The 8,118-nt window shown below is 35.1% G+C and overlaps 1 long non-coding RNA gene across 1 annotated transcript; it reads left to right on the top strand.

The window, feature by feature from the left end:
* The first annotated feature begins 4,252 nt into the window (after window positions 1-4,252).
* Window positions 4,253-7,413, top strand: LOC147791620 (uncharacterized). Its single transcript, XR_015421631.1, has 2 exons — window positions 4,253-7,137; window positions 7,242-7,413. It is a non-coding gene; the product is annotated as an uncharacterized LOC147791620 (long non-coding RNA).
* The last annotated feature ends 705 nt before the right edge of the window (window positions 7,414-8,118 follow it).

Below are 8,118 nucleotides of genomic sequence, written 5' to 3'. Positions count from 1 at the left end.
CCATGTGACAACGACGGCGGCATCGTACACCCCGGGACCATGGCACATGCATAGGGTAGTTGGTTGTTTTTTTTTTTTTTTTTTTTTCCATTTGGTAGTCTAGGCTGAATCTGATTGCATCATTAGAATACGTTAGTATAGGATGAAATGTATTTGCATAATAAACCATAGGGTAGAATAAAATATTCATTTCGGGTTTTGTTACGTTTCCTTTCTTTCAATAATGTTTTCTCTTCTTTCCTTGTAATCACTTTTTCTCTTAGGTAATAAAAGGCGAGTGCGAGTCGCATTTATGAATAGGGCCCATTAAATGTATATTCCGCATCTCAAAGTATAGTAATGACCTTAGATTAAATAGGTAAAATATTAGGGTCGTTACAAAACCATATTTATCACTTTTTTTAGATCATTTGCATGTTTATTTGAAGATCAAATAAACTTCGATTCGCATCTTTTTCTTAACCCATTTTTTTTTAGATCATTTGCATATTTATTTGAAGATCAAATAAACTTCGATTCGCATCTTTTTCTTAACCCATCTAAATCTAGAAGCGTTGTGTTTGATATTTTTTTTCTCATAATCTACGCTTTTTTCTAGAAGCGTTGTGTTTGATACGTGCTTTTTTCTTAAACCATCTAAATCAAGAAGCGTTGTAATCTAGAAGCGTGCTTTTTTCTTAACCCATCTAAATCAAGAAGCGTTGTAATCTAGAAGCGTGCTTTTTTTCTTAAACCATCTAAATCAAGAAGCGTTGTAATCTAGAAGCGTGCTTTTTTCTTAACCCATCTAAATCAAGAAGCGTTGTAATCTAGAAGCGTGCTTTTTTCTTAACCCATCTAAATCAAGAAGCCTTGTGTTTGATATTTTTTTTTCTCATAATTACACTTGTTGATAACTTTTAAATTTTTTTCTTAACCCATCTAAATCAAGAAGCCTTGTGTTTGATATTTTTTTTTCTCATAATTACACTTGTTGATAACTTTTAAATTTCCCAAAATCTGTAAAAATGTTACGATTGTGATTATAAACATCTTTATCATTTTTTTTAGATCATTTGCATGTTTATTTGAAGATCAAATAAACTTAAGATTAAATAAATATGTCAACAATAGAATTCGAACCTATGCACAAAGAACTCAATTGATTTCAAACCTATCGCATTAGCGACACAAGCACATCAACATTGGTTAGAAAGAACTATTTTTAATTTCATAAATTATGTAAAAGTCAAATGGTCAATTTGACTTATTCTTTTCTGGAGATTAAAGAGGATCGAGAATAAATCCCGTCCACAGACGTCTTTTGTCGGAAGACTATAAATACCCACAATATGTTATGTAAAATTCAGATTCGTGGATGAATGTAATTCAGATCTAAAATTGAGACGTTTTCTTAGAAATCCGAGCATCATATTCGCCATTTCTAAGTTTCAAGCAATTCTTGTGGTAGAATTGCACCCGAGCCATTCAATCAAGCCTTGATCAAGTTCGATTGTGGAGTGACTCAATTTAGAACAAGGTTTCCAAATCTTGCTTCTAGATCTTCGATCGTAAGTGGTAATCTAATTCTAGCCTTATCTCTTAGTTGATCCAAATTTCGTATAATTTCATATAAGAAGGTGTTAATTACTTTGATTCAAGGGTTCTTACCTCAAGAAAAGCTTGGATCGTTGGGCGGAGGATTAGGGTTGCCTTCTCAGTTACAAACTCTCCCCCTTTCATCCTCAAAATTCTAATGCCCAATTAAACCTTGTTTAGGTTTGGTATAGATCTGATTTAGTTATTTGAATTAGATTTGATTTAGTTATTTGAATTAGATTTGATTTAGTTATTTGAATTAGATTTGATTTAGTTATTTGAATTAGATTTGATTTAGTTATTTGATTTAGATTTTGTTTTCGATGTATTGTATAACAATAGATAATAGCCAATTTCATTCTTCAATAGAATAGAATGAGAGATAGTCATGCCCTAAACTTAGCCAAGTTAAAACTAGAAGCAACAGTCCTTTACGTGTCATTATAAAAGTATGTCGATGGAGAGTTCATTTGTTCAGCCTGCAATTCCGAAATTTGATGGGTAGTATGATCATTGGGCGATGCTCATGGAAAACTTTTTGCGTTCAAAATGGTACTGGGATTTGGTGGAGAATGGGATTCCTGCAACAACAGAAGACATCATTTTCACAAATGCAGTTTTCACCGATGCCTAGAAGAAGCACATTGAAGATCAGAAGTTGAAAGATTTGAAAGCAAAAAATTATTTATTTCAAGCATTAGATAATTCGATCTTGGAGACAATCCTCAACAAGGATACACTAAAGAAAATATGGGATTCTATGAAGCAGAAGTATCAAGGTACAGGTAAAGTGTGCACATTTGCAAGTTCTTCGGAAGGAGTTTGAAATGCTTCACATGAAGGCAGGAGAATCTGTGAATGAGTATTTTCCTCGGACCCTTAGCATAGCCAACAAGATGAATCTAAATGGTGAGAACAAAGAAGATGTTGAAGTAGTTGAAAAAACCTGAGATCTATGACTCCCAAGTTTAATTATATTGTGTGTTCCATTGAGGAGTCCAAGGATACAACTGTTGGGTTTTATGTCCTAAAACTCATAGTTTGTAAACAAAGATATATTCTATTTTCAATAAAGTTATTATTGATGTTTATTCAGTAATAAATTGTTATTGAATAAAGTGAACTTTACGATCATTAATCTAAATCCAATAAACTAAGAACACTCTGGCTATAGTATGATTACTTGAACTATATGTAGAGACATAAGAGTGGATCAAGTTCAAGTATATAGTCAAAATGATCTATAGTATAAGGATAAGGCTGAGTACCTTATTCTGGGGACACTATGGATGCGGCCCACTTTTGTATATGATATAAACAATGTGATCACTAAATTGTGCATGTGGAGACATGTGAGTGGGGGCGTCCTATGCAATGAGTATTGCATAAGATCGGACCATGAAGAAAACCACTCTCACTTTATAAAGTCGTTTACTGTTGAGACTGATTTTCTTTTCATTCGATAACCTAGGTAACTCGGTTTTAATCCTGAGCTAACCATGAACTCCTGTTTATTCGGAATTATCCTTAGATTTGCATGGGTGAGAGTGGCTCTAGTTCGCCGACTCAACAGGCCTCCCATTTCAGGGGTAAGACTGAGTGAATGGCTGGGGACGTGGGGTGCAAGACGGAATTCACTCCTACCCACTTTTAGGGATAGAAGAAAGGTAGTTCCCTTAAGCACTGACTCCAGGTCTTGAACAAGGGGCCCCACCCTCTCATTGGCCTGAGAGGGATTCGGTTTACTGGTTGGACCACAAACCAATTGTTCATTAGAGGATCAGTGAGACATAAGGAACAAGAAGTAACTTCAGGGGTAAAACGGTAAATTGACCCAGCTCTAGTTACGAACAACCTGTGAAGGATCGACTTACTAATCATGGTTATATCAGATGGACAGAAATATATCTATAGTGAGGGGAGTGCAACTACTAGGCTATAGTGGAGTGTCCTAGTAGTTAACGAATGTTGGTTAACCAGGTTAATGAGTTTAATCGGTTAATCTTGGATCGTTGGAGCCCATGATCTATAGGTCTATTAGATCCCTCTGCTAGCTCATATCGGACTAAACCATAGAACAGTGTGACGAGTGAGTTCGAAGTGTTCGAATTCAAATTAGGGAATATGCGTTACATATATACGATATATTTAACCGCAATTTTGTTTTATTTACGAATTAAACGAAAAGAGAGAATATGAGATATTTAAATAAGATTTAAATATCTTAATCAATTATGTGTCGGAATTGATTGGGATTGACATTTGAATTAATATTAAATATTAATTAAATAGTTTAATTAATCATTTAATGTTACTTTAATTTGAAATTCATTATTCAAATTAATTGTTGAATTAAAATAAAGAAAGTCAAAATGTTGACTTTCATCTAATGGAAAAATCCATGTTAGTGGAATTTTGAGGTGTCAAAATTTGGTTTAACCAAACTTGCATGTTTGCCAAATAAACCCCACAAGTTTGAGTGGAATTTTGAGTGTCAAAATTTGGTTAACTCAAACATGCATGCTTGCCACATAATCCCAAACATTTGAGTGGAATTTTAAGTGTCAAAATTTGGTGATCTCAAGTTTGCATGAACATGCAAACTTGACTCTTTAAATAGAGTGATCATGATACTTGGAAGGGATTCTTCATCTTGATGAAAAACCTTGAGAAAAACCTCTCACAAAAACACTCTCTTTCACATATACAAAATCCCTCCCAAGTTTAGTCACTCACCGGATTCCACAATCCCGTTCTAAGGCCGGAGGATAGTGGAGAAGACACTAGTGGTGGTTCGAAACCGGTTCGTGAGGCAAAAGGAGTTTGAACTACAAAAGGTTAGTATTTAAACCCATTAAGTTTTAATACTTATGAACATGCTAGTTATTTACAATAATTGATGTTCTAAAAGTGCCTAAGATCCAAATTGCTTCCGCATGTGTTATATTAACACCTACAATTGGTATCAGAGCAAGTTTTAGGCACTTTATTTACATTAATTTGATCATGGTGGGTACCATTTCATGCATGAAATTTGTGGTTGCTAAAGTGGATGGTTTTGGTTTTGGCATTTTTTTTATGCTTCCATTTGATACAATTATTGTAATAAGCCTAAGGTGTATGGGCTTTAATGAATGAAGAAAGGTCTGTAATTTTTATGGAGTCATTAGAGTCCATTTTAGGTTGTAATTGATCGAAAATGGAAGAGATAAGCAAGCTGAACCGAAGAAGATGGAAGAGGCGGTTCGGGTGTTTTTTCTGTCGTTGGGGACCGATTGAACATTTTTAAGGGTTGGTTTGTCCAGTTCGTGATCCTCGGGAGCGGCTCAAGTTATTTTAAATTATTAATGTAATAATTTAGTTAATTGCTTGCTTTAAAATGCCAAAACCAACCCACTTTAGTGTGTGTAATTAATTATGCATTATGAATGTATGTTTTAATTAAATAGAAAATGTATATGCATAAAGTATGTCATATAGATTTAAAATCCCACCATAGGCTAAGCATGTTTCATGCATTCCAAGTATGTTATAAGTGTTATAATGAATAGTATGCATGTCTTAGGGTTCCATGAGTGATAAATATAAATTGTTATATTATTGCATGGAATGCATGATTATATAAATTGTTATATAAAGCATGTTATAGGTTATTTTCAACGTCATAAAATGAGGTAGACGTTAAAATCTATAATAAAGATAAGTGCATGCTCACAAAGGGTTAAGAACCGAGCACGATCAATTTTAACAGTTAAAAAGGGTCGATGTCTTATAAAATTGCGGTTACGAGAAAGCTCACCTAGCACGATCTTGTCTAAGGCTGAAGGTACTTAAGTTGACGGTTTACGGAACACCTTCTACCTTGAGATCGGACCAGTACTTGAGCTTAGTTAGCCCAGTTTTATGAGCATGCTTAAGTGATGTAAGATTTAGAAAAATCACCTAGACTTAAGTTATATTTAATTAGCCGGAATATACTTAAGCAATGAGTATACCCAACCATCTAAAATACTTAGTGGGAGGAAAAAGGTGTATAAGATACATCGTTTTCTCTTCACGCTCTCTGTAAAATTCACACAGTGAGATTCATGCTCGGCCTCGTGTCGCCCTGGGAGCGTCCTCCATTCGGAAGGTATTTGCATGAGTTAATAACAAGGTGAATTGAGAAAGTATTTATAGTAAGTGGGAGAAAGAAGTCAACACATCCTATGGTCTCCACCACTAGGTTGCACCGTGAGATTCCCATGTTCCGCCTGCATGTTGCCCTAGAGCAACTACCCATTCGGAGGGTCGTAACATGGGAGTCGGAACAACGCAAACTCCAGAAATGGATAGGATTTCTTAGGTTCATTCCTAACTTTAGCTTTTTCATTCGATAGCGTTGTTGGGACCGATTTCTGAGGTCTGAAATTGGTGGGTCACACTTGCGAAGAATTACTAAGCGTTAGTATATTCTTGACCAAAATAGCGATAACTAAAACACTATAGGAACAAGAGTTATTCTGGAATTAGTGTTTAAGTCAAGAATGTCTTGGTTTAGTGAATGAGTGATTGACTGCCCCTCGGTAGCAGTTGCTCTAACTCACTAAAGTATCGTTGCAAATTAATAATGATTTGGGTACATTATTACATTTGCTAAAACTGATTGGATTAAACAGGATTAAGTCAAATCACTAATAGAATTTTCTTTATATCACAGCATGACAAACTCAATAGTACAATTACTCGCTTCTGAGAAATTAAACGGCGACAACTACACAACTTGGAAATCAAACCTAAACACAATATTGGTCATTGATGATTTAAAGTTTTTTTTAACTGAGGAGTGTCCTCCAAACCCAAACTCAAATGCAAACCGAACAGCTCGGGATGCATATGACAGATGGATAAAGGCAAATGACAAAGCTCGAGTGTACATTCTAGCCAGCATATCTGATGTTTTGGCTAAGAAACACGATGTTATGGGTACTGCTAAAGAGATTATGGAATCTCTAAAAGGGATGTTTGGACAACCGTCCTTCTCCCTTAGACATGAAGCCATAAAATACATTTACAACTGCCGTATGAAAGAAGGGACCTCAGTTAGAGAACATGTCCTGGACATGATGGTCCATTTCAATGTGGCAGAAGAAAATGAAGCTGTCATTGATGAGAAGAGTCAAGTCAGTTTTATCATGATGTCTCTTCCGAAGAGCTTCTTCTAGTTCCGCACCAATGTGGTTATGAACAAAATAGAATATAACTTGACTGCTCTTCTCAATGAGCTACAGACTTATCAGTCCCTCTTAACAAACAAGGGACAAACAGGAGAAGCAAATGTTGCTATCTCCAAGAAATTACAACGAGGATCGTCCTCCAAAAATAAGTCTGAACCTTCAACTTCTAAAAGTGTTTTGATGAAAAAAAAGGGAAAAGGGAAAAATAAGATTCCTACTAACCGCAAGAACAAGGTTCAAAAAGAAGATAAAGGAAAATGTTTCCATTGCAACGAAAACGGGCACTGGAAGAGAAACTGCCCAAAATACCTTGTAGAGAAGAAAGCCGAAAAGACACAACAAGGTAAATATGATTTACTCGTTGTAGAAATGTGTTTAGTAGAGTATGACAACTCAACTTGGATACTAGATTCAGGGGCAACTAATCATATTTGTTCTTTTTACCAGGAAACTAGCTCCTGGAGAATGCTTGCGGATGGCGAGATAACACTCAGGGTTGGAACAGGAGAGGTTGTCTCAGCAAGATCAGTAGGAAATTTAAAGTTGTTTTTTGGAGATAGATTCATTATATTAGATAATGTACTTTTTGTTCCTGGAATGAAAAGAAATCTAATATCCATCTCTTGTTTATTAGAACAGTTGTATAAAGTATCTTTTGAAATCAATGAAGTGTTCATTTGCAAAAGAGGTATTCATATTTGTTCTGCAAAACTAGAAAACAACTTATATATGTTAAAACCGAGCAAAACAAAGGCTATTTTAAATACTGAGATGTTTAAAACAGCTGAAACTCAAAATAAACGACAAAAGATTTCTCCTAATACCTATCTTTGGCACTTAAGACTAGGCCACATTAATCTCAATAGGATTGAGAGATTGGTTAAAAGAGGACTTCTAAATAAGTTAGAATACAATTCTTTACCTCCATGTGAGTCTTTTCTTGAGGGTAAAATGACTAAACGATCATTTTCTGAAAAAGGTTATAGAGCCAAAGAAACCTTAGAACTCGTGCATACAGATCTCTGTGGTCCAATGAATGTCAAAGCACGAGGAGGGTATGAATATTTCATCAGTTTTATTGATGATTATTCAAGGTATGGCTATCTTTACCTAATGCATCACAAGTCCGAAGCTCTTGAAAAATTCAGAGAGTATAAGACTGAGGTTGAGAATCTATTAGGTAAAACTATTAAAACACTTCGATCAGATCGAGGAGGAGAGTACATGGATTTAAGATTTCAGGACTATATGATAGAACATGGAATAAGGTCTCAACTCTCAGCCCCTGGTATGCCTCAACAAAATGGTGTATCAGAAAGGAGAA

Source organism: Cucurbita pepo, chromosome 7, assembly GCF_057944985.1.
Source record: "Cucurbita pepo subsp. pepo isolate OVF chromosome 7, ASM5794498v1, whole genome shotgun sequence".
In the NCBI taxonomy this organism is placed as follows: Eukaryota; Viridiplantae; Streptophyta; class Magnoliopsida; order Cucurbitales; family Cucurbitaceae; genus Cucurbita; species Cucurbita pepo.
Note: the sequence above shows the minus strand (reverse complement) of the source record. Positions and strands in the feature narration are given on the sequence as shown.